Source organism: Triturus cristatus, chromosome 2_2 (genome assembly GCF_964204655.1).
Source record: "Triturus cristatus chromosome 2_2, aTriCri1.1, whole genome shotgun sequence".
NCBI classification, from domain to species: domain Eukaryota; kingdom Metazoa; phylum Chordata; class Amphibia; order Caudata; family Salamandridae; genus Triturus; species Triturus cristatus.
In genome coordinates this window covers 1,137,299,777-1,137,323,731 of record NC_140582.1, presented here as the reverse complement: position 1 = coordinate 1,137,323,731, position 23,955 = coordinate 1,137,299,777, and the positions used below count along the sequence as shown (strand labels likewise).

Below are 23,955 nucleotides of genomic sequence, written 5' to 3'. Positions count from 1 at the left end.
TGCCAGAGAGAGTGTTAGTAGGAGAGATCTCTAAGGAGAATGCCAGACTCTCGCAGTCTAATAACGGATCTGCGGTGATACGACACAGAAAGGTATTTTTGTAGATAATGGCTATACCCCCTCCTCTACCAATCTTCCGATCAATCCGATTTATAGCATAATCACGAGGAATGGCTTGCACAAGAGTGGGATCGGACTCATTATGGAGCCATGTCTCAGTTAGAAAGAGGACATCAGGTTTAAGATCGTCCAACAGCATTGCAAGTTCCGTGGAGTGTTTAGAGAAGGATCTGCAGTTAAGTAAGAACATTTTTAAAAAGAGAGGGGTATCAGGGCATTCGGACATTTTAATGAGAGGTGAGAAAGCAAAATCTTAGTAAGGGCATTGCGCGTCTCCGTTCAGTGCATTCATGGAGTGCCAACAGGTTTCTGTAACGACTGTGCGAAGCGCATGGAGAAGATGAGGGCTATAGGAAATAGGTCCGACCCCAGAACAGACAGGGGTTGTGGCCCCTGGACGGGCGCAGACGGGCTTGCCTTTGGCGCGCCAAAGGCACGCCCACTGCGCGCGTCCGCTGCGCGTATGCCAGGGCATCCGGTTAAATGGAGGGGGAAGCGCGAAAACTAGAGCGCTAACCCCCCAAGTCCGGAAGTTGCCTTTTCCTCCCTCCACGCAATCGGGACAGCACCCGTGGTGGACCGGGGAGGGGTAACTGAGCAGCAACAGAGATCGGTATCCCCCCAAGTACAAGTAGCAGGTAGTGCAAATCTTACATTTAAAAACAAACAAAATAAAATGATTTAAACGTTTTTGTTTCCAATGCAGGGTCTAGTGAGCAACAGCAGGGATCGGTATCCCCCGAGTGCAAATAGCAAATAGTGCAAATATCACATTTAAAAAGAAACGAATTGAAGAGATTAAAAGTTTTGTTATTCAATACAGGGTCTAATGTAGCAAGCGTAATCTAGCAAAACACCGGAGCTTCTGTCTTGCCTGCGCGCGTCCGCTGCACGTATGCCAGGGCATCCGGTTAAATGAAGGGGGAAGCATGAAAACTAGAGCGCCCAATTCCCCAAGTCCGGAAGTTGCTTTTTCCTCCCTCCACGCAATCGGGAAAGCAACCCTGGTGGACCGGGGAGGGGCAACTGAGCAGCAACAGAGATCGGTATCCCCCCAAGTACAAGTAGCAGGTAGTGCAAATCTTACATTTCAAAACAAATTAAATAAAATGATTTAAACGTTTTTGTTTCCAATGCAGGGTCTAGTGAGCAACAGCAGGGATCGGTATCCCCCGAGTGCAAATAGCAAATAGTGCAAATATCACATTTAAAAAGAAACGAATTGAAGAGATTAAAAGTTTTGTTATTCAATACAGGGTCTAATGTAGCAAGCGTAATCTAGCAAAACACCGGAGCTTCTGTCTTGCCTGCGCGCGTCCGCTGCACGTATGCCAGGGCATCCGGTTAAATGAAGGGGGAAGCATGAAAACTAGAGCGCCCAATTCCCCAAGTCCGGAAGTTGCTTTTTCCTCCCTCCACGTAATCGGGAAAGCAACCCTGGTGGACCGGGGAGGGGCAACTGAGCAGCAACAGAGATCGGTATCCCCCCAAGTACAAGTAGCAGGTAGTGCAAATCTTACATTTCAAAACAAATTAAATAAAATGATTTAAACGTTTTTGTTTCCAATGCAGGGTCTAGTGAGCAACAGCAGGGATCGGTATCCCCCGAGTGCAAATAGCAAATAGTGCAAATATCACATTTAAAAAGAAACAAATTGAAGAGATTAAAAGTTTTTTTATTCAATACAGGGTCTAATGTAGCAAGGGCGATCTAACAAAACACCGGAGCTTCTGTCTTGTCTGCGCGCGTCTTTAATGAATTTTTCTGCAAGGTAGCTTGGACCTTTGCCATTCAAGAATTTATGCACAATGCAGCAAATCTTGAATATGATCCGCTTACGCACTGGAAGACAATGCAGTTGATGTAGGAGAGGGTGGGAGACAGTTCGGGGAGGGGGGGCATTTGAAACCAGGCGAGCCACGGTGTTTTGGACTACTTGTAATCTGCTCAGTGATGATTCGATAGCTGAGATTAGAAGGGCATTCCAGTAGTCCAGGCGGCTCAGCACTAATGCCTGGATGAGTGTTTTCCGAGTGGTCAATTCAGCGCATTCCTGCCTTTTCCCCTGCGCTGGCACCCTTTTGACAGCCTAGCGCCAATGCAGCTGCCTTCCTTGCATTTAGCATTGTTTTTGTGCCAGAAAATACAGCACATATAGAAAGAGGAAGTAATGAGGAGAAATACAAATATTTGCCTTCGTTATGCCTCCCCTGGGAAGGCGTATTTTTTTGCAGCCTTTCTAGGTTTACCAATACTGGTGAATCTAGGAAGGCATCAAAGTCCATGGGAGCTGCTTAGCAACACCCACACAACTCCCATGAAATGCCTTCCCAGGGCAAACCAAGGCAACACAGTAGTTGGTGCTGCATTGCTTTACTCCAGATTTATCTCCCTGGGCGTGGAGCGGCACCTGCACATCTTTAGCGCCAGGCAGGCGCTTAAAAGGAAATCTGCATTTCTGCGCCCATCATAGGCTGATCCATCCCCCTAACATTTTCACTGCAGCCACTGGTTAGTTGGTGAGTGCTTTTATCTGGACACAATTGTTGTTTCTCTTGGTTCCTGTTGGGTTTTGTGACCTTTTGGTCATCATGCTGTGAGCACCACCCAGGTAAGTGGTCATGGAGAAGAGGAAAGTAGAATCCACCAACATGTCTGCCAGGAGACCTAGGACCAATAAGTTTACATTTTGTTTCCTCAACAATGCAGTGGGGGTGCTCACGGAAGAGATTTTGAGTGTTGAACATCAGCTGGCTCTAAAGTACCACAATATCACTCCGTAGGTGCTTCTACAGGACAAGCTGTGACCTCACCCACTATTACGCCCTTTAAGGCACCCTCAAACTGTTGTCCTCTGCCACATAGTCCTTCAAATGCTGTGGCACATCCGAAGACTTCTGAGCCCCTGACAACGTTTAACCCAGACAGAGCCAGCAGGGAAGGTGCTAGGGCCAAATCTAAACATTATGCATTGCTAAACTTGCCCAAACCAGGTGGAGAATTCGGAAAGGGGGGCGAAGAAGGACATCTTGCTCAGAGTTCCAAGACCTGCAAGGGTTTGTGTGATCATCAAGCTTTTTAATTTGGATTTGAAAATGTAATCTGCTCTTGATGCTTTTAGTTCACAAATTGGTGGAGGAAGCTGGGGGTGACTATGGGCCTCATTTATTCACAAGTCGAGAATGTATTATGTAACCTAGCCTCTACGTCTAACACATCTCCTAGAGTCGCTAAGGTTTACACCCAGGGCCAGTCTAACTGTTTTCAGTCTTCTGTCCTTTCCACAACCAAGAAAGGGTGGGAATCCCTGGGTATTATCTTAGGTCATTCTATTCCTGATGTCTCACTGTCTCATAGTACTCTGGTAGCCTCCCAGGTGGTTACCCTGAGGGACAGTAAAAGCAAAAACCTATCGTCCCACGGTATCAAATGTTTAGCTCCAGGCTGTTATGCCCCCCTTAGCCGTTGTTAATGAGAATCCTTGTGCAGATGTTATTCAGTTGCCTCCTGCTTCTACTACCTATGTACTCATAATGGTGAGTGTTCCATCTCTTAAGACTAACGTTTCTTAGAGTTACCAGCAGCTTAAAAATAAGGTTGTTCACTGGCTATCATCCAGGGTTAAACTGGATTAGTCTTTATATGAAGAGATCATCACGGTCCATAGAGTTGGTTGGATAGGGCACTCTGAGAAAACGCGTCCGGGCGACTGACTCATTATAAATTTTCACAATGCTATGTGGGCAGAACACATTCTACATACTCTCAAAATGAATGATGCTCCTTGTAACAGTTTTCAGTATTCCCGCTGCGATTTTTCCACCAGTCGCACAGTATCAAGCCTCTGTGGAGGCGGGGTCACAGCCTGGGCTGCGTGACGGTCCTGCCAGTTTTTCTCATCTGAGTAAGACCCCTAGTCTCCTGCCCAGTAATCTTTTTACGTCCCTGGCCCAGCTTGAGGACCCTGACTGACTGGTTGAGCACCTGAGGCAGGGAGTCTGTTAATACCTGTGGTGCCTAGTCGGCCCACTGACCTAAGGGTGTTCAGCTGGAATGCAGCTGGGGTCCGAGGCAAATCTTGGTTGAGGGATGGTCTAAGATGCTGTCTATCTTTTACATAATTTGTCGTCAAGAGACCTGGGATGCTCAGGATGGTGATGTCACATATGCTGTTACTGCTATTCCCTCTCCCAGTGGCATGCCAGAGGGGACCTCGGTACACTTATTAACTTGGGTTTGAATTGTAAAGTAGAACTGATCACCTCTAACTCGCCCAATTTTCTAGGTGTTCTCTTGATTTTCCCACATATGTATAGGATGTTAATTTTAATAACTATATTAGAGATGGATTTGATAATTTAACAATCCTAAGAAGGTTACTAGAATATTTCTTTCACTCTCTGTCTAAGTTTATGTTGGAAATGGGTGTCTCTAGTTGGCAGAGGTAGGTACCTTTGTCCAAGTAGGGATTCTTCTTCCTAGTCAGGGCAAGGGAGTTACACTCCTAAAATAACCCCTGCTCACCCCTAGGTTGCTTGGCATGAGCAGTCAGGCTTATCTCAGAGGCGGTGTGTAAAGCATTTGCACATAACCAACAGTAATACAGTGAACACACTACAAAAGGACACCACACCAGTTTTAGAAAAATAACCAATATTTTATAATTTTTATCTGTGCAAACAAGACCAAAAATGATAAAATTCCACCATACAGTTCTCAGAATTCTCAAGAATCAAAAATAGACTTAGAATGCAATTCCTTGAATTCGATAGCTCCGTCCAGGCCATCACGGTGTTGTGAACAACAAATCCAAACAGTTCTGGCTGACAGCAGCGTCGCGGGCCAGCTACGGTGTCGGAAAGACCCCCAAAACAGTACCATTTAGAAATGTAGGGTGTCGGCCGGAGGAGCCGTCATCTGCAGGCGTCGGTTCCAGAGGTCAGTGCATGAGTTGCCAGGCCCTTGAAGTCACACGCATTGCAGATCAAACTCCTTGCGGTTGAAGTCGGAAGCGCCGGTGTCCGCAGGCGTTGGGGCTGCGGTGCGAAGTGCAGCGTTGCGGCATGCGGTGCCCTCAGGTTGCGGTCCAAGCAGCGCTTGGTAATGGTCATCCAGCGGCGCCGGTCAGACCAGGGCTGCGGTGCGAAGTGATGCGGTTCTCGTCGCAGTGATGGCAGGTCACGGTGCAAGCAGCGGCGGCGGCGTTGCAGAAGTGCTATTGTCAGCTGACAAACTGGAGTCGATGGGACTGGCGTCGGTAGGCCAAAGCTGTGGTGCGGGATGAGGGCTATACGTCATGTAACTTACGAGTGGTGCCCTCGAACCACGGTGAAAGCAGAGACATCGATGTTAGCGGGGAGCTTCGTTGTCCCCGATACCGAGGCAGTGCAGAGTGCGGTGCCCACAGGTCACGGTGCAAGCAGCGGCTCAGTGGTGGCATCAGGTGGCATCATCGGTGAGACCAGGGTTGAGGTGCGAGGTATGGCAGAGCCCTCTGCGGTGCCTTCAGGACACGGAGTCCGCAGCGGCGTCGTTGACGGCATCGGGTTGCTTTTTCTTCTGTTGAAGCACAAAACACACAGTCCCCAGTGCTGGTAGCAGATGAACTTGAAGTCTTTGCTGTTCCTGAGACTTCTTAAACAGGGGGCAAGCTCTACCTCAAGCCATTGGAGAAACTCACACAAAGAAGTTGCAGAAAGTTCCGTCCAGTCTTTTCACTGCCCAATACAGAAGCAGCCACTGCAGGCCAACACAGCAAAGCACACAGCAAAGTGGTAGTTCCTCCTTACGGCTTCTCCAGCTCTTCTTCTTGCCAGTCTTCTTAGTCCCAAAATAGTTCTCTGAAGTCTTTTAGCTCCCTGAGACTTCCAACAGGAGGTAATTTCTACTTCAAGCCCTTGGAGAAACAGAAGGTAAGTTCTACATCAAGCCCTTGGGGAAAACTCTAACAGCAGGTTGATGAAAGTACAATCCAGACCATTCCCTGCCCAAGACAGAAGTAGCAAGCAGGGTCCCAACATAGCAGAGCATGCAGCAAAGTGGCAGTTTCTCATGACAGCTTTTCCAACTCTTCTTGCTGGCAGGTTCCTTAGTTCAGCAGTAATCTGAAGTTCTGGGGTCTGGGCCCCACTTTTTATGGCACAAATTGCTTTGTTTTCTGGTAGCACAGAAGCTCTTTGCCCAGCCAAAACCAGTTCTGTCCTCTCTGATGCAGCTTCCTGGCAGAAGGAGGAGGCAGCATTGTCCAAGACAGACTGGGCCTCTTCAGGTGCAAAGGAAATCTCCTCCCACCACTCTAAATGCAGACCAGGCTTATTCAGGTGCTAGTGAAAACTCCTCCCACTACTCTGAATGCAGCCCAGGTCTATTCAGCCCAGCCCTGACTCATTCAGGAAAGGCAGAATACACATCAACCCCCGCCAGTGGCAGTTTGAGAGAATGCACATCCCTAGCCCCTGTCACTCCAAAGCCAGACTGTGAATCCACAAACCAGGAGAGGCACACAGGATGGCTAAGCAAGAAAATACCCACTTTCTAAAAGTGGTATTTTCAAACACACATTATAAAAATCATCTTTACTAAAAGATGCCTTTTTATATTCTGAGTTCATGCATACTAAACTCCATCTTTCTATCTTGTACCAATGGGATGTTATATTTATAAGATGTTATAAATCAACTCCCATTCTATCCTATGGCACAGCCAACCTTTCAATAGTGAAAAATGAAATTGGCAGTATTTCACTATCAGAACATGCACACACCTCAGTACATGTCCTACCTTTCACATACACTGCACAATGCCCATGGTGCTACCTTGGGCCTACTTTAGGGGTTTCTTACATGTAATAAAAGGGAAGGTTAGGGCCTGGCAAAAGGGTGCACTTGCCAGTTCGACATAGCAGTACCAAACTGCGCACAGACACTGCAGTGGCAGGTCTGAGTTACATTTACAGGCTGCTTGTGTGGGTGGCACAATCAGCGCTGCAGGTCCACCAGCAGCATTTGATTTACAGACCCTGGGCACACACAGTGCACTGTACTAGGGACTTACCAGTAAATCAATAATGAGAATCATGGAATCGCCAATCCATGAATGCAATTTACATGGAGAGCATAAGCACTTTAGCACTGAATAGCAATGGTAAAGTGCCCAGAGTCCGGATACTATCCCTGGTGACATGTATAATGTGCTGGTCGATTTGTGGGCCCATTACTGACTCTGTACTTAAATGTGGCTGTGAATGGCCGTTTGACACCATAGTGGAGTCACTTGGTTATTGTCCCAATTTTTGAACAAGCATTTGTAATGCAATGGGACTCACATTACTGATAGTTTGAGGAATTAGCATTGCAAATCATAATGCAACGCCAATAGATCATACTTTCAGTAATGTGAGACCTAGTGCATTGCAAATGCTTGCGTAGGGAGCCAGGAACCAACATTGTATGTCTCACTGCTGTACCGCAAGCTGCTCCTAGAGGTCCCTAGTGAGTAAGGCACCATATTGTATGTCTCGGTGTAGTACTGCAAGCTGCTCCTAGAGGTCCCTAGTGAGCCAGGCACCAGCTCTGCATGTCTAGGTGCAGTAACGCAAGCTGCTCATAGAGATCCCTAATGAGCAAGGCACCAGCACTGCATGTCTAGGTGCAGTACCAGAAGCTGCTCCTAGAGGTCCCTAGTGAGCAAGGCACCAGAACTGCATGTCTAGGTGCAGTACCGCAAACTGCCCCTAGAGGTCCCTAGTGAGCAAAGCACCAGCACTGCGGACCTTTTTCGGTCACATATGGTACTGCACCCTGCAGAAGATAAGGGAAATCCATCTTATCCAGAATGCATTTCATGCAAGACAGTACTACGAGTACATTCAAATAGCTATGTCCATATATACAATTAGTAGCTCTGAAATGTGACTTAAGAATTATTATTTTAATTTCGGATTAGGTTGTACTCTGTTGGAGCTGATCAAGGGAAATTTATAGACTGTCTCATAAAAGTGTGAGATGTTCTAGTGAGCGAAGTAACCACTGCCAGCCAAGCTTAGTGGCAAGTGTGTGTTTTGCCTGAAGCCTTTTAAGAAAATAGTGCCTTGAGGCTGTAATTGAAACACTAGGGAGTAACAACACGTAACAGGGTGTGTCCTCATGGGAGTTTACAAGAAGAGACAAGGCGGTACTAAGGAGGGACTACTAAGCCTATTGACCAATGAAAAGCCACCATTTACAAAGGACAGGGACAGGAGCTAATTAAAAAGATGGGCGGAAAGTGGGCGGAGCTTTAAGCCCATATCCTCAATACAGCATGTTATGTTATGTTATTTATTTTTATATAGCGCACGTATGCCGCAGCCAAGAGGCGTCCCGGCGCTTTTGGAGATAAAGAAACACAACACCACAGAGACAACCCAAGGGGAAGGAGACTAAGCTGTGGAAAATAGGAAGGTTTATAATGACTTCCTAAAAGGGAGCAAGTCTGGGATAGAACGAAGTGTGGCAGGCAAAGAGTTCCAGAGGGTGGCTGCCAACACCGAAAAAGAACGTCCACCTATTCTCGCTTTTTTGAAACGCGGAACAATGGCTAAATTAGACCCTGCAGATCGGAGGGTTCTGGAAGGAACATAGTGACAGATAGTCTGGGTAAGAATAGGAGGGGAGGCCAACTTAAGAATTTTAAAAGTTAAGCAGAGAGCTTTGAACTTAATTCTCTGACCTACTGGTAGCCAATGAAGATCTTGGATGGTACGACGGACAGAGACAAACTTAGGAAGGCCGACCAGCATCCTGGCCGCTGCATTTTGAACCCGCTGAAGGCGAGCTAGTTCTGCCTGATTCACGCCCAAAAGCAGAGAGCTGGCATAGTCCAATCTAGTGAGGACCAGAGCTTGAACTATGATCTGTCTGGTATCCGCATCAAAAAATTTAAAAATGGGCCGAAGGCACTGCAGGGCACCAAAACAGATACCAGCTACGCGTTTGGTATGGGGAGTGAAAGAAAGTTTGTCATCAAGCCACACGCCAAGATTTCTGACTTCAGCTACAGGAATGGGAACAGGACCCAACTCCTATGGCCACCAATGATCTCCCCATAGCCCAGTTTCCCTGCCAAAAATGATAACCTCGGTCTTGGTGGCATTAAGTTGAAGTCTGTTTTTTGCCATCCAGCCTGCCACTGCCTTAAGAGCTCACTGAAAGGTAGAGGCATCCATATTGGAATCACCATTAAGTGCCACCGCCAGCTGCGTGTCATCGGCGTATGACACCATGGTGAGACCAAAACTATGGGCTACCTCCGCCAGTGGCTGAACATACAAATTAAATAGGGTAGGGCTGAGAGCCGAACCCTGCGGAACACCCTGAAGAATGGGGCGAGGGGCAGAGACATAGGGCGGTGAAGATACCTTGAAGGTTCGATCCGTAAGAAAGGAGCGAAACCACTCGAGTGCCATCTCTCCAACTCCTGCCTCCCCAAGACGCTGTAAAAGGATATGATGGGAGACCGTGTCAAAGGCGGCACTAAGATCCAGTAGGATCAGTGCCGCCGTCTGACCCTGGTCCAACAATTTCCTAATATGTTCCACCACCACCAAGAGAGCAGTCTCGGTACTGTGGCCCGCTCGGAATCCATTCTGGGATTTATCCAGTATGTTAGCTTCCTGCAGATGAGAAGATAGAATGCGGTTCGCATGAGCTTCGGCTAATTTGGCCATCCAAGGGAGAAGGGAGATGGGTCGGTAATGCTCTGATTTTGTGGGGTCAAGGGAAGGTTTTTTAAGAATAGGTATAATAGTAGCCTGCTTCCAAGCAATGGGGACACTGCCGGTGCTAAAAGAGAGATCAATAAGACTGTGCATAGCCGGGTAGCAACACTCGGCAAGTTCCCGAAATTGAGTTGGTCTCATAGGGTCATCCGGTGACCCGGATTTAACTTTAATCGTTAAAGCTTTGAACTCCTCTTGCGTGGGGCTTGGAATGACCTGTAGCCGTTTAGAGGTCAATGGGGCTCTGATAGTCTCGCTGATAGAGGACTGAGAGAATGACCTGTAGATGGCGTCAACCTTTTCAACAAAGAACGAGGCCAAATCCTCACAATGAGCCATGGAAGTTGTAAAAGTGGTAGCGGTCTTTCTACTGGTGAGGTCCTTACACACCCTGAAGATAACCTTAGTCGGGTTCGTACTATTCTTTATCTCCTGAGAGTAAAAGGCCGCCCTGGCTGTGCATATGGCCCGATGGTACGTTCTGGTGCAGGTCCTGTAGGCTGATTTAAGGTCAGCATCATAGGTTCTGCGCCATGCGCGTTCCGCTTTTTTGCAAGAAGATTTCAGCAACTTGAGGGAATCGTTGGGCTGGAGGGACTTGATCTAGTCTTACTCCACCTAGCAGGTATTAGAATGTCTAGTGAGTGGTCTAACCACTCACAGAAGCTGTCATAGCCAAGGGAAACTTCCTTAGGAGGTTGAGGATGGTGCTTCATCAAAAGATGATGAAAGTGCTCTAAATAAACGTTTGAGAATATCAGGAGTGTTATTCCTAGGGGAAGGAGTGTGAGTGACAATATGCGTCTCAATCAAATAATGATCGGTCCAGGCCATAGGCTTGGGCTGGAGCACTAAGATATTGGTGGAGATATTCGTCAAAAAGGGGTCAAGCAAATGTCCGCCAGTGTGAGTCGGTAGTTCTACCAGTTGGAGTAATTGAAAAGCTTCAAGATCAGCTAAGAAGCTATGGACCGAGTTGGAAAGTGGGGCATCCATATGCAGGTTAAGATCTCCAATGATCGTGAAGTTGGCTGTTTTCATGAATAGGGAGGAGACCACCTCCAGAAGACTAAGACGAAAAGCGCTCTCGGGACCGGGAGGCCTATAGATTAATAGTCCCGACAAAGTAAAGTGGGGATTTACTGTAATGTTAAAGTGTGCGCTCTCACATCCTGCTATGATGGTCGGGTTCCAGGCATGTTTTAACCGCAACCGCGATGCCTCCACCTCTAGCGTTACGGTGATGCGAGTGCATGATATATCCCACTGGGAGGGCTAAGTTTATAACAGCCGTAGATTGGTCATGCAGCCAAGTTTCAGTAAAGAAAAAGATAGCCGGGTTCTCATCAGTGATCAAAGAGAATACTTCTTGAGAATAAGAAGCCAGTGATCTCACGTTCAGGTGGAAGATTTTGAGGGCAGGACGGGTAACTGAGTCCAAAACAGAGTCTAGCATATGAGCCATAGGAGCTATGGGTTGGCGACTCACAATAGGCAATGGTGTCGAAAGTTTGAAAGAACAGGTGGGACACTGATAAGGTCCACTTAAAGGATCCAAGGCACCATGATGGCAACCACTTACCACGCAACGCAGTAGACGCAGGTCTCCGGCAGATATCATCCTGGGACAGCCAGAGAGCCCTGCCCTAGCCCTGCCTTAGCGCTGACGGGCGCAGACGGGCAGGACTCTGGCGAGACTCAGGCGTAGGTAAGGCGTGACCGCTATGCGTGACCGCTTCGCTCCAGGCGAGCTCTAGACAAAACAGAGCAAGCGCTGCCTAGGCGAAACCTAAAAAGGGAACAGAGCAGATCCTCCATGCCATAGGCTCATATCCTTGGTAGATTTCCAGGTGAAAATATTAGGCCTAGTGTTGTTGGGCTGCCTTATGACCTGGGCTGATAAGTATGACATCCTGTCGGACTTACAATATGGGTTCCCACCTGGTTGGGGTACCATTGAGCAAAGTCTCAATCTTTATTTGTTCATTTGTAAATAAACTAAGGCCAAGAGGGGTACAATTCACCTGGCCATCATGGAGCTCAGCTCGGCTTTTGATAGAATTAACCGAGCCAAGCTGTGGTCCATGATGACGCAGATGAGGGTTGAGGCTGCACTGGTCACTTTGTTATGATGGCCTCTCTGTATCAGTGAGATATGCCCCAATGGGGAATGCACATCGCACTTTAGTCTGAAGAGAGGGATTTGTCAGGACTGAATTCTGGCACCCTTCTTTTTTATTCTCTATATTAATAATCTTGAATCCGTTTTAACAGCACAGCCTTCGGGTGTCCCCAGGATTGGTGGTCATCACTTGCCTGCTCTGCTTTATGCAGATGACCCAGTTTAATCGCATGCACTGCCAGGAGGTTACAGTGTCTCTTAGATCTTTTCAGCTTTTTTATGGACAGTTTTGAACTTCTCGAAATCTCATGGTATGGTATTTGGTTCCAATTACACCAAAATCCAGAAATGTGTGGCAAATGCCACCATATCAGTAATGTTGATAATTTCTGTTACTTGGTTATTCTGTTGGACTCTCGCCTCAATTGACAACCGCTGATAAATAACAACATAATGTCCTTTATTAGGGCCACTTATAATATTGGCGATTTTTCCCCTCGGCTCGGGTGTACCCATTTGGAAACTATTTGAGACATTTTAACAGCCAAATGTATCCCAGAAGTGACTTACAGTTGTGAGATTTAAGGTTATGGACCCCAATCAGACAGCAGAAAAAAGGTTTGTTTTATAGGGCTCTTAAAGATCCCACAAAGCACACCTACTGGGAATGCCCATGATGAATTGGGAATGGGATACATATCTGATTTTATCTGCCTTCTTTGGTTTTCATTTTGGCTGAAGGAGGAGCTGGAGCTCAATAGGTTTATCAGTCATGACTGCTTGGGCCTGGATATCACATTAGATATTCCCTGGTTGTATTACATCTTGTCTAGCTTGGGAGACTTAAGGAGACTGAGCCTCTTCTTCAATCCTGTTTGTATTGGACGCTACCTGGGTTAAACGGGTCTTTAGCGCTAAGGTGCCTGCGGAGTGGGATATCCTCGCTTTATCGCCATTTTACCCTGGATAAATCTGTGAGCGGCATGGAACCCTACCCAAATCTGGATATTTCCGGTTATCATCAAAGGTTGTTAACTTTTTTCAGACTTAATTTGATCCCTCTGCCCTGTTTTCTAACCATAGATGGTTTGAAGATTCTGATTTACCTGTTTGCACTTGTGGCAATGACTCTATTTCTGACAATTTGCTGATTTGCCCCAGATTTCTGTAAATTGCGTCATAAATATATACAGCCCCTCTTGCTACCCATGAATTTTAAGCAAGTGAGACCAGCACTACTGTTTTTACAATTTTTATCAACCTCTAATGTGTGTTATATTTTTGTCATGGTATCTTTCAGGCATTCTGAGAGCGCGTTAACTGAGATTCCTTTATATTTTGCATAGCTTTTCCTATTTTTAATTGCATTGCTTGCTGTTATTGTGTGTATATTGTATTCAACTGTGCTCTGACTTTTATGACTTTCCTTGTAAAATCGAATAAAGTTTTATTGATTGATTGTTTGGTTTGACGCAAATATTAGGTACAAGCATTCATAGACAGGGATTTCCATCAACATCGTATGCCTCCTCAAGGTAGGCGTAACGAGGAGAAATGTTTAAATTTCTCCTTGTTTTTCCTACTTTGCATGCATGTTGCATTGTTCAGCGCACTTGCAAAGCAGGAACAGTGTTAAACGATAGTTTTTGTACTCGAAGGGCATACTTCTAGTACAAAAAATATTCCTAACAGAAACCACAAACCCTTGCACTCCTATTCCTTACAGAACATACACATCCTTTGTGAGACCTGCCAGGGAGTCTTCCCACAAATATTTTGCCTACTCCCTCACCGTTGTATTGAATACGTTTTTTGTAGGTCGTGGCACTCTATGCACTATACAATTGCTAAAAAGTTCTAAAGTGTTTGTTCTCGCTCCCTAAAATATGGCAAAATTAGCTTACACATGATTGGCATTTTTAATTTACTGATCAGTGGTAAATTCCATATAGCCAGGGCTGGTTAAATAAAAGCTGCTAATGGCATGCAGCATTTAAATGGCCCCTTAAATCATGCCCTAGGCCTACCATTGCGGCATGTATGCAATTTTAAAATACCAATTCAATTTGACAAAATTAACCCTGTGCCAGCACGACGGACCTCAAGAACTACAGATCCATTTCTCTGCTCCCCTTCCCAGCCAAAGTTATCAAGAAGGCTATCAGTGCCTAACTCTCAGAGTTCATCAAAACAAGTCACATCCTGGACCTCTCCCAATCGGGCTTCAGAAGCAGCCACAGCACTGAGACCACTCTCTTTGTTGCTACAGATAACAACCGTACCCTCCTCGACTGAGGCGAAACTGCAGCTCTCATCCACCTGGACCTCTTGGCCGTCTTAGACACCGTCTCCCACCACACCCTCCTCACAAGACTCCATGACACTGGCATACGCGACAAAGCCCTAGAATGGATCCGCTCCTTCCTCACCGGCCGCACACAGAGTCAGACTTCCAACATTTTACTCAGAACCCACAGAGATCAGCTGCGGAGTGCCTCAGGGATCCTCCCTGAGCCCGACCCTCGTCAACATCTACATGGCCACTTGCAGCCATCGTCAGAAGCCACAAACTCAACATCGTCTTCCACTCCGATGACCCCCAGCTTAATCTCTCCCTCACAGACAAACCCACAGCCACCAAGAGTAATTTCCACAACAGGATGAAGGCAGTCCCCACCTGGATGAAGTACAGCTGCCTCAAGCTCAACTCAGACAAGACCAAAGTCCTTCTTCTGGGCTCCACCCCCTCCACCTGGGACAATTTCTGGTGGCCCGCTGTGCCCGGAAACCCCCCATGCCCATGGACCACGCACAAAACCTCAGCATCATCCTGGACTCCATACTTTCAATGAACCCCCAAATCAACGCCGTGTCGTCTTCCTACTTCCACACGCTCTGCTTGCTTCAGAAGATTTTCAAGTGGATCCCCACCAAGTCAAGGATAAATGGTCACCCATGCACTCGTCAGCACCAGACTCAACTACGGCAACTTACTCTACGACGGCACCACCCAAAAACTACTACAGAAACTGCAGAACATCCAGAAAGCCTCCACTAGACTCATCCTGAACATCCTCCGCCGCAGCCCCATCACCAGCCACCTGAGAGACCTCCACTGGCTCCCGATCAACAAAAGAATTACCTTCAAGCTCCTTGCGCACTTCTACAAAGCCTTCCACAATGCCAACCCTGCATACCTCAACCAACGCCTCTGCTTTTACACACTCAACTGGCCCGGCTGCCATCCCATGAATCTGCAGGACCACTGCTGGAGGAAGATACTTCTCCTACCTCACTGCAAAGACCTGGAACTCTCTGCCTCTACATCTCAGGCAATCATCATCGCTGCCTCAATTCAGGAAGGACCTCAAGACCTGGCTCTTTGACTGAACCGCAGATCCCCCACCTCAGCGCCTAGAGACCCTAACGAGTGAGAAGTCACGCTTTACAAGAAAGCTGATTGGTTGATTGACCTCTAGCCGGGCCTAAAACTCCATTTGTATTACATATGTCACCCCTAAGGTAGCTCCTAAACAGCGCATAGGTCAGGGTGCGTTGTATTTAAAAAGTTGGACATGTACTTTTAAGCTTTACGTATCCTGATAGTGAAAAACTCCTAAATTCATTTTTCATTGCTAGGAGGGCTTCCTGTCCCATAGGATAACATTGGATTACCTTATTACATGCTACCCCAAGCGATTGCCAGTGGTTAGACAAATTGCAAGCATTTCTCCTATCAACTTTTGTGTGTTTGATGTACCACCCTAAGTGGCAAGAGTATGCCCAGACATGTGTCACATGCTCACTGTGCAACTGGCACCAAGCTATACCTGGCCGATAAACCTTTATCAGGGCAAAACCGGCCCTAAGTGTAGCGTCCTGCCAACCTGGGCACTTGCCAATAAGTACGCCACACACAGAGAGTAATTTTACATGTCTCTATTCCGCTGCATGTCAGTCAGAACTCCAAATTCTAAGCCTGCCTTGAACTCATCTCGCCACATGCTTACGTCACAGGCCAATAGTATACAGTGTGAACCAACAGAGTTCCAGCATTCTTTTATTACAAGACATTACATCTCCCGCTTTGTTAAACAAAAAGTCACAACTTTCAAAAATAGATAAATAAATAAATCCATAACTAAATATACAAATAAAAACATGAATAAATACATAGATACATAAGCAATTACAATTCTTCAATTAAGCATTGCAGCGCCTGATCGGGTCACTGGAAACCCAGAACTGGCAGTCGAAGTGTCAGTGATCTTCACAAGTGAGGTGTAATTATCAGCAGATACAGAGTCATCAATAGTCTGCGTCGACTCTGTCTCCACATTGAAATCAATGTTTGGTGAGTGATGGGCTGCATATCAAAACTTAGAGGAATGGGGGGGCGTGGTCTGGCCACGCAGGAAGATGGCCGCTTGACGAGTGAGCTCCGTCGCGGGATGGACCCTTAACGGAAATTTCTCACCTCATATCGGCTTTGGAGTCCTTTTCTCATGCCCTGCGGCAGCCGGAAGGTGGTGGGCACGATTTGGGCGTGTTTTCAGCGATGTGACGGCGAAGTCTCCCTGGTACTGACCGTCTCGATGACGGGGTTGTGTGGAGCTGCATGTCCGGCGAAGCCTGCCTGACGTATTTCCTCAGGCTGCCTCTTCTTCCTCCTCAAGCCGCGCCTCTGTTGCTCACGAAGAGCGCCTGCCCCCTATGAGGCCGCGCCTCTGTTGCTGCTGAAGAGCGCTTGCTTCCTCATGAGGCCGCGCCTTCGTTGCTGACGACGGGCGCCTGCCTCTTCATGAGGCCGCGCCTTCGTTTCTGTTGTCGAGCACCTTCCTCATGAAGACACGCCTTCGTTGCTCCTGATGAGTATCTGCCTCCTCATGAAGCCGCACCTCTTTCAATTTGCCTGCTGCAATATTTCTTTCAGGAATATCGCCTGACAGGAGTCAGGATTCTTGACGTGTTGACGCTCTGCTACTGGTAGGATTACTTCCCTCTATAATGTGCGCCTCATCAGGTTAGCAAGTAAATTCATGACTCATCACACTAAACTGAACTTCCAAGCTGATCTTTTTTGCCTTTTCAGGAGTTGCCTCACCTTTGCTACAGTTGCAGTTTCGCGCCTTTTGACTTTGGTTACAGTTGGTGCTTCATGGCTTTCTTTAGCGCAGTCTGTATGTCTCACATAAGAGTGTGCCTTCTTCCAATGCCATTATAGTGCCCTTGTCAACCTTTTCAGGCTGTGTATTCTCTGCTTTGATATGGACCATGATTACCTTGCATTCTGCAGCCTTGTTTATTTCGCTGTAAATGTAACTGTGTTTATTATCGCCATAAGCGCGCATATGCTGTTTCATTTTATCTCAGTTCTATTTACGTGCCTTTGAATATAGCGGCAGTTGATATTATATTCACAAATGTAATGACACTGTACTCATGGTTTTTGGGGGTCACTAAGCAGTGATTTCTCCTCTATACGATGTACTTTTACATTTTAGTGTCTAGAAATGCGATATAAGCTCCTTTTAGCTTATTAATATCATACATATACAGTTATTAATTGTATTACTTTTGCATGTCTTGGTACTTCACGGTATTTTTTTTGCAATTACCTATAAGCATTTCCTAACAGCAAGACGTCTTTACGTATTTTCAAAGTTTTTATCAAACATTCTCCTCAAATGTCTTCTCCTAAGCAAGGAAACAAGGCTTCTAAACCACTTCTTTTTGCAGAAGCTCTCAAGCAGTCCACCAATATGCCAACAAAAGGCAATGCCTCCTCTCCTTCCGCTTCACCTCAGGCTTCGGCCTCTAATGGTGGGCAGGCGTCGGCGGCAACTTTGCAACGTATTCTGCACGAAATATCCGAGGTTAGTCGTCGATTAGATGACATGAACCTTACAATTACATCATTAGCTGAGGAGACTAAATCAATTAAGATAGAAATCACCAGCTTTCATACGAAGTTTGAATCCCTTGATTCTAGAGTTCTGGCAGTGGAGAATCGATTGGAATCTCTTCCAAATCAAGACCGGGACCTTTTACTCTTCCATAGTAAACTCATTGATTTGGAAGACAGAAGTAGGAGGGACAACATGCGTTTTTTTGGTTTTCCAGAGCGCATTGAAGGGCAGAGTTCCAGTGTATTTCTGTGTCGTATACTCCCAAAGCTGACTGGCATTTCTTTCAATCCACCTCTGGAGATACAGCGGGCTCATAGAATTGGCCCTCCACGTGGTGATTCTGCTGCGCGTCCACGACCGATTATTGCCTGTTTTCTTCGACATGAACAAACAAGACAAATACTGTCTGCTGCTCGGCTTCAAGGCTCCTTCTCCTTTGAAGGTCATCGCATTTTTATGGCAGCTGATTTCTCCAAGGAAACTAATGAGCGGCGGAAAGCCTTTCTCTCCATGCGACCTCAATTACGTCAATTAGGCATCAAGTATGGCCTATTTGACCCTGCACGCTTTCGCGTTACCAAAGATGGAGTCTCTAAGGACTTTTTTGACCCAGAGCATCTTCAGCAATTTCTGGACTGTCTTCACCCTCAAGAGATGGAGGTTCTCACTACATCTTCACAGCAAGTTCAGTCCCAATCACCCTCTAAGTCTTCTACTCCATTGTCAGATCGCAACAGGCGCCCTCCTAGTAGCCCTCGACTTCGGGGTAGGGATCTTGAACGACTTCATCGCTCACAAGAAGATAGGAAATCTGCAATACAATCGGTTTCGGCCGCTACGTTCTCACAAGATTTGCAAAGAGACAAGTCACGTTCTCCTCTTAAAACTCCTTCAGATGCGGACTGAATAATTCTCTCACTCCTGAAAGTTGTTGTCTTTAATCCTATTGGCAGTTAACTGTAGACGCCTTTTTCTTGAGAGTCTTATTTCCATTGTTAATTACTTACCGCATTTTTGACATGCTTTGCTGTTCTTATAATGTCTGTTTGCCCTTTTTTATCTCTTTCTTACTAGCTCTCTACTTTATTTCTTTTCTCTTTCACTCTGCTTTTTGTTATTTCTCTGCCTAATAATATTACTCTTTCTTCTTCCTGTATTCATTGCTCTTCATGTTATAATTTATTGCTTATATATTTCTTAATGATTCTGCATTTACTTGGGTGCCTTGGCGCCTAATGGTTTGATTACAGTTTTATTACTCTACTTGCACACTTGCATGTTGGTCTATGCTTATTTATACACGCATTGTATGCCTTATGCTCTTAGGTTACTTTACATCTAATTATTACTAGATTCCTCCTTTTAAGCAATGCTGCTTCTTAATCTCTATTTTTGCTCTTTCTACCCTTCTATCGTACTTATGTTCTTTTTCACAATGCTTTTCTGGGCTTTCCTTCTATATCATTATTACTCTCCTAATCCTTTCTCTTTTTCTGTGGGGTCTTTTCCCGTGGCGGTGCTCTAGTGCACCCAGACCCGCGGGTAACAGTTCACGGTCTCTTGATCTTTCCTTGCTACTATTCAATATTTTATAGTTTTCCTTATTATTGTATCACTTCTCTAAATCTCATCTCCTTTCTTCATTCTTCTTCTTATTGTCTCCTTCATGTATCCCATTTAAATCAGAGTATCGTTTCCATTTATATTATTTCTGTTTCCCCTTCTTTTTGTCATTTCTTTTTCTTTTTTCTTTTGTTTGGTTCAACACGTTGTTTTGTGCTTCATTCTCCTGTTTCTGATATTTGCATTGTTCTAATATGGCAAAAACACATTCTCTTAATGCAATTACTTGGAATGTACACGGTCTCACCCATTACATAAAACGGAAGAAAGTTCTCTCCTACCTTCAGACTAAGCATGTAGATGTAGCCTTGCTTCAGGAGACCCATTTGGATGCTCTAGAATCAGACAAACTTTGTAGAGATTGGGTGGGCAAGGTTATACATAGCAGCATTCAACAAGATGAATCCACGGACGCAGGTCCCCTCCGTAAGTGTGGAGTTGCAATTCTCCTTCGTAAATCCCTTCCGGTCACTGTCTCTAAAACATGGTCAGATGTAAATGGCCGCTATGTATTTGCTAAACTTAAAATTGGTGAGTCTCACATTTGTGTAGGGTCTGTATATGCCCCTACGGGTACCAAAAAAACATTCTTTCTTCAATTATCCCGCTTGTTGCTCGAAATTAATGCATCGCAATATTTGATTGGTGGAGGCTGGAATGTGACGCAAGATTCCATTCTAGATAAAACTGGCCCATTAGATAGGGGCAATGCGTCAGATAGAGCTTTGTTAGGTGACATCATCTCAGACATCGGGTTGGTTGACCATTGGCGTTTCAGCCATCCAACGGATAAGGAATATACTTTCTTTTCATCGGCTCATGGTACGTTTTCTCGTCTTGACTACTTCCTCATCTCACAAAACGCAGTTAAGTTGGTCACAGATTCCTGCATTCTGGAAGCGGCATTGTCTGACCACTCTCCGGTTCTCCTTTCCCTTGAGCTGGAACTTTCTAGTCCTGGACGTAAGCCCTGGCGAATGAATATTCAGCGCCACAGGACTCCTGTTGGTAAATCCCAACTGCAATCACACCTTCAAACTTATCTTTCTACTAATCAGGGGTCCGTGACCTCCAGCAGGACTCTTTGGGCTGCAGCTAAGGCTACTTTAAGGGGACAATTAATGCGTGATGCAGCAATCGCTAATAAGCAAAATGCAAGGAGACAAGTTGAGCTCGAACATGACATACAAACCTATTCTCGCCTGTACATCACTTCTCCGTCCTTACAAAATCGTAAATTGCTCGAACAAGCTCGAATGGCCTTAAACAGTCTTTTTACATCTAAAGCAGAATACGCTTTACAGAAAATGAAAGGTCGACATTACGAGCAAGGGGAAAAACGCGGGAAGGTTATTAGCCGCGCAGTTGCGTCAGAGGGAGGCATCTATGGCCATTCCGGCCATCAGATCTGCGCAAGGACACTTGTGCACAAAGCCTCAAGATATTGTTAATGAGTTCGCCTCCTTTTACGAATCCCTTTATACTTCTGATAATCGAATGGATTCGGATAAGATGACAGCATTTCTTGCAAAGGTGCATCTTCCTTCTCTCTCAGCGGATGGCAAAGCCATTCTTGAGGGTGAAATCACTAGGGATGAGGTTTCCAGTGCGGTCGCTGCCCTGCCCTACCACAAGGCCCCTGGAGAGGATGGATTTCCTCCTGAATTTTATCGATGGGCAGGTCACAATATTATTGACACTCTACATGCCGCATTCCAGGAGGCGGATAATGCATCCTCATTAGGCCCCCTTTCTAACAAAGCTATTATTGTTGTGCTACCGAAGCCAGGTAAAGATCCCCAGCTTTGCAGCAGTTATCGTCCCATTTCTTTGTTGAACTCTGATATTAAAATCCTGGCTAGTATCCTTGCGTCTCGTTTGCGTAAAGTCTTGCCTTCCTTGATACATCATTCCCAAGTAGGCTTTGTACCGGGACGCTCTTCCCGGAACCATTTGCGTTCTCTGGCCCATGCACTGTGGTCGGCTCAACATCTTACAGATGATGCGTTAACCCTTTCACTTGACGCAGAAAAAGCGTTCGATCGCATCGAATGGAATTATCTCTTCACGGTCATGGATAGATTTGGCTTAGGTACGAAATTTATTGATAAAGTACGCTTACTTTACAATCATCCTTCTGCTCAAGTGAATTGTGGTGGGTTTCTGTCTGACACCTTTACGATTAAGAGAGGGACACGCCAAGGTTGTCCATTATCCCCCCTTCTGTTTCTTTTGGCTATGGAGCCTTTGGCTGCTACCATTCGTCAATCTGATGAGGTTTCTGGTATTCCCCTCCCAATTGGACATTCCAAAATATACCTGTATGCTGATGACATTTTACTCACCCTTACTCGTCTTCCTCGGTCGATCCCTTCTCTTCTTCAAATTATTAATGATTTCTCTTCCTTTTCAGGTTACAAGATTAATTGGGACAAGAGTGAGGCTTTACCTATTTCTAACGGTACCACAAAAGCAGCCATTTTTGGATTTCCTTTTCACTGGCAGCCTTCACGCCTTAAATACTTGGGTGTCCTAGTTAATAAAGGGCTACAAGATATGGTTGCAGATAATTTGTCTCCTCTTATCTCCCAAATGCAACGGGATTTTGATAAATGGAAGGCTTTGGGTCTTTCTCTTTGGGGTAGAACCCAGGCTGTTAAAATGGTTACTCTTCCGAGATTTATATACATTCTGGGTATGCTTCCTCTACAGATTCCCTTATCCTTACTCCGGTCAGTAGATGCCCAGATTAAAACTTTCATTTGGGGTAATGCTAAGCCTCGCCTTGCTATAACTAAGTTGAAGGCTCATCAGTTATCTGGTGGAATTGGCCTTCCATCCATTGAACACTACTCTTTGGCGTTACATATTTCCCAACTCTCATATTTTTTACCTGGTATCAAAGACTTGCCACAATGGGTTCAAATAGAACGGAATCGAATCTTACTCCTCTGTATGGTAGTGGCACCAGTCGTCTCGACCCGAAAAATCCGATATTATCTGCCATGCATAAATCCTGGCAGAGAAGTCATAGGTTGTTAGGCTCAAATCCAAGAATTCATATCAAGGCTCCCCTATGGAATAATTCGGGCATTCGTATCAATGGTCGTATGTTATCCTGGCCTGAATGGCGAGCTGCAGGTCTCCTCTATCCGGATCAACTTCTGCATGATGGGGATTTTAAGCCATTCTCTCAGCTCAGGGTAGAATTCGATCTTCCCCTACATCATTCTTCTAAATACCTTCAGCTCCAGCAGTGTCTAAAGACCCATATGGGGTCATCGCCGTGGCTACTGCAAAACTCCCCTATTTTATCCTATTTGCACATTTGGGGGAAATTTAAAGGTGTTACTTCTGGTATATACAAATTTTTTTCGTCTCATCTTTTTTCTAAATCTCTTTCACACGATCTTCAGCGTAAATGGCAATCTCGCCTCTCAATTTCCTTTTCCGATACTGAATGGGATTTGATTCTAGAGAATTTAAACAAGGGAGCCCGTGAATCAAGGCTCAAATTTTGTCTTTTCCAAATACTACATGATTGGCATTGGTCTCCAGTCAAACTACACAAAGCTGGTCTTCTCTCCCATTCTAACTGCTGGAGATGTACCAATTCAGGTTGTGATATTACTCATATCATTTGTGAATGTCCTAGTATCCAATCTTATTGGGCTTACATTGGTACTACTTTGAATTCCACTATGCCCCTAAAATTGCCACTCACACCAACTAACATTCTCTTGCATGATTTGCGTCGCTCCCCAAAGCTCTCGAAACCACAACTCCGCCTTTTTCATACCTCACTTGCTACTGCCAAAATATGTATCTTGCGTCATTGGAAATCATCTTTACCTCCTTCTCAGGAAGATTGGTTGGTAGCGATGATCCAGACAGCCTCACATGAACGCACAATTTATAATCTTCAGGACCAAGCTGACACCTTTCTCCGAATCTGGTCTCCATTTATTAAATCAAATGCTGCTGAATCCCCTGCTTCCACTTTTACCCAAGCACATTAATCAGCTTTTACCTTCTCTTGTCCTTTGTTTATCTCTTTTCTTTGCTTTCTCTATCCTTTGCTTTATCCGTCGAGGCGTTCTTCTGTCTTTATCTAATTACTTTTTCTTCGTTCTATTTATTTATACTTTCTGCACTTTTATTGTCTAGGTTTCTTCCCTTTTCTTTTCCTTATAGGTTATTTCTTTATTATGTATCATTCTATGCCTTGACCCAATTATTACTTCAACTAGTATTTATTTATTTAAATGCATATTTATATCATATTTATTCATCAGTATCCTTTTGCATTGTTTCTCTCAACATGGATTTATTTTCTCTTTATTTATTGTTGTTTATGCTCTGATGTATTTGTCCTATAAAACTCAATAAAAAATTTCAACACAAAAAAAAAAAAAACTTAGAG

General features: G+C 45.4%; 1 long non-coding RNA gene across 1 annotated transcript in view; it reads left to right on the top strand.

Annotated features, from left to right (window-relative positions):
- The first annotated feature begins 1,544 nt into the window (after positions 1-1,544).
- The window catches only part of LOC146863247 (uncharacterized), a 65,010-nt gene continuing 42,599 nt past the window's right edge, over positions 1,545-23,955 (top strand). The window contains exon 1 of the long non-coding RNA XR_014978578.1: positions 1,545-1,624. This is a non-coding gene — a long non-coding RNA (uncharacterized LOC146863247). The remainder of the gene's footprint in view (positions 1,625-23,955) is intronic.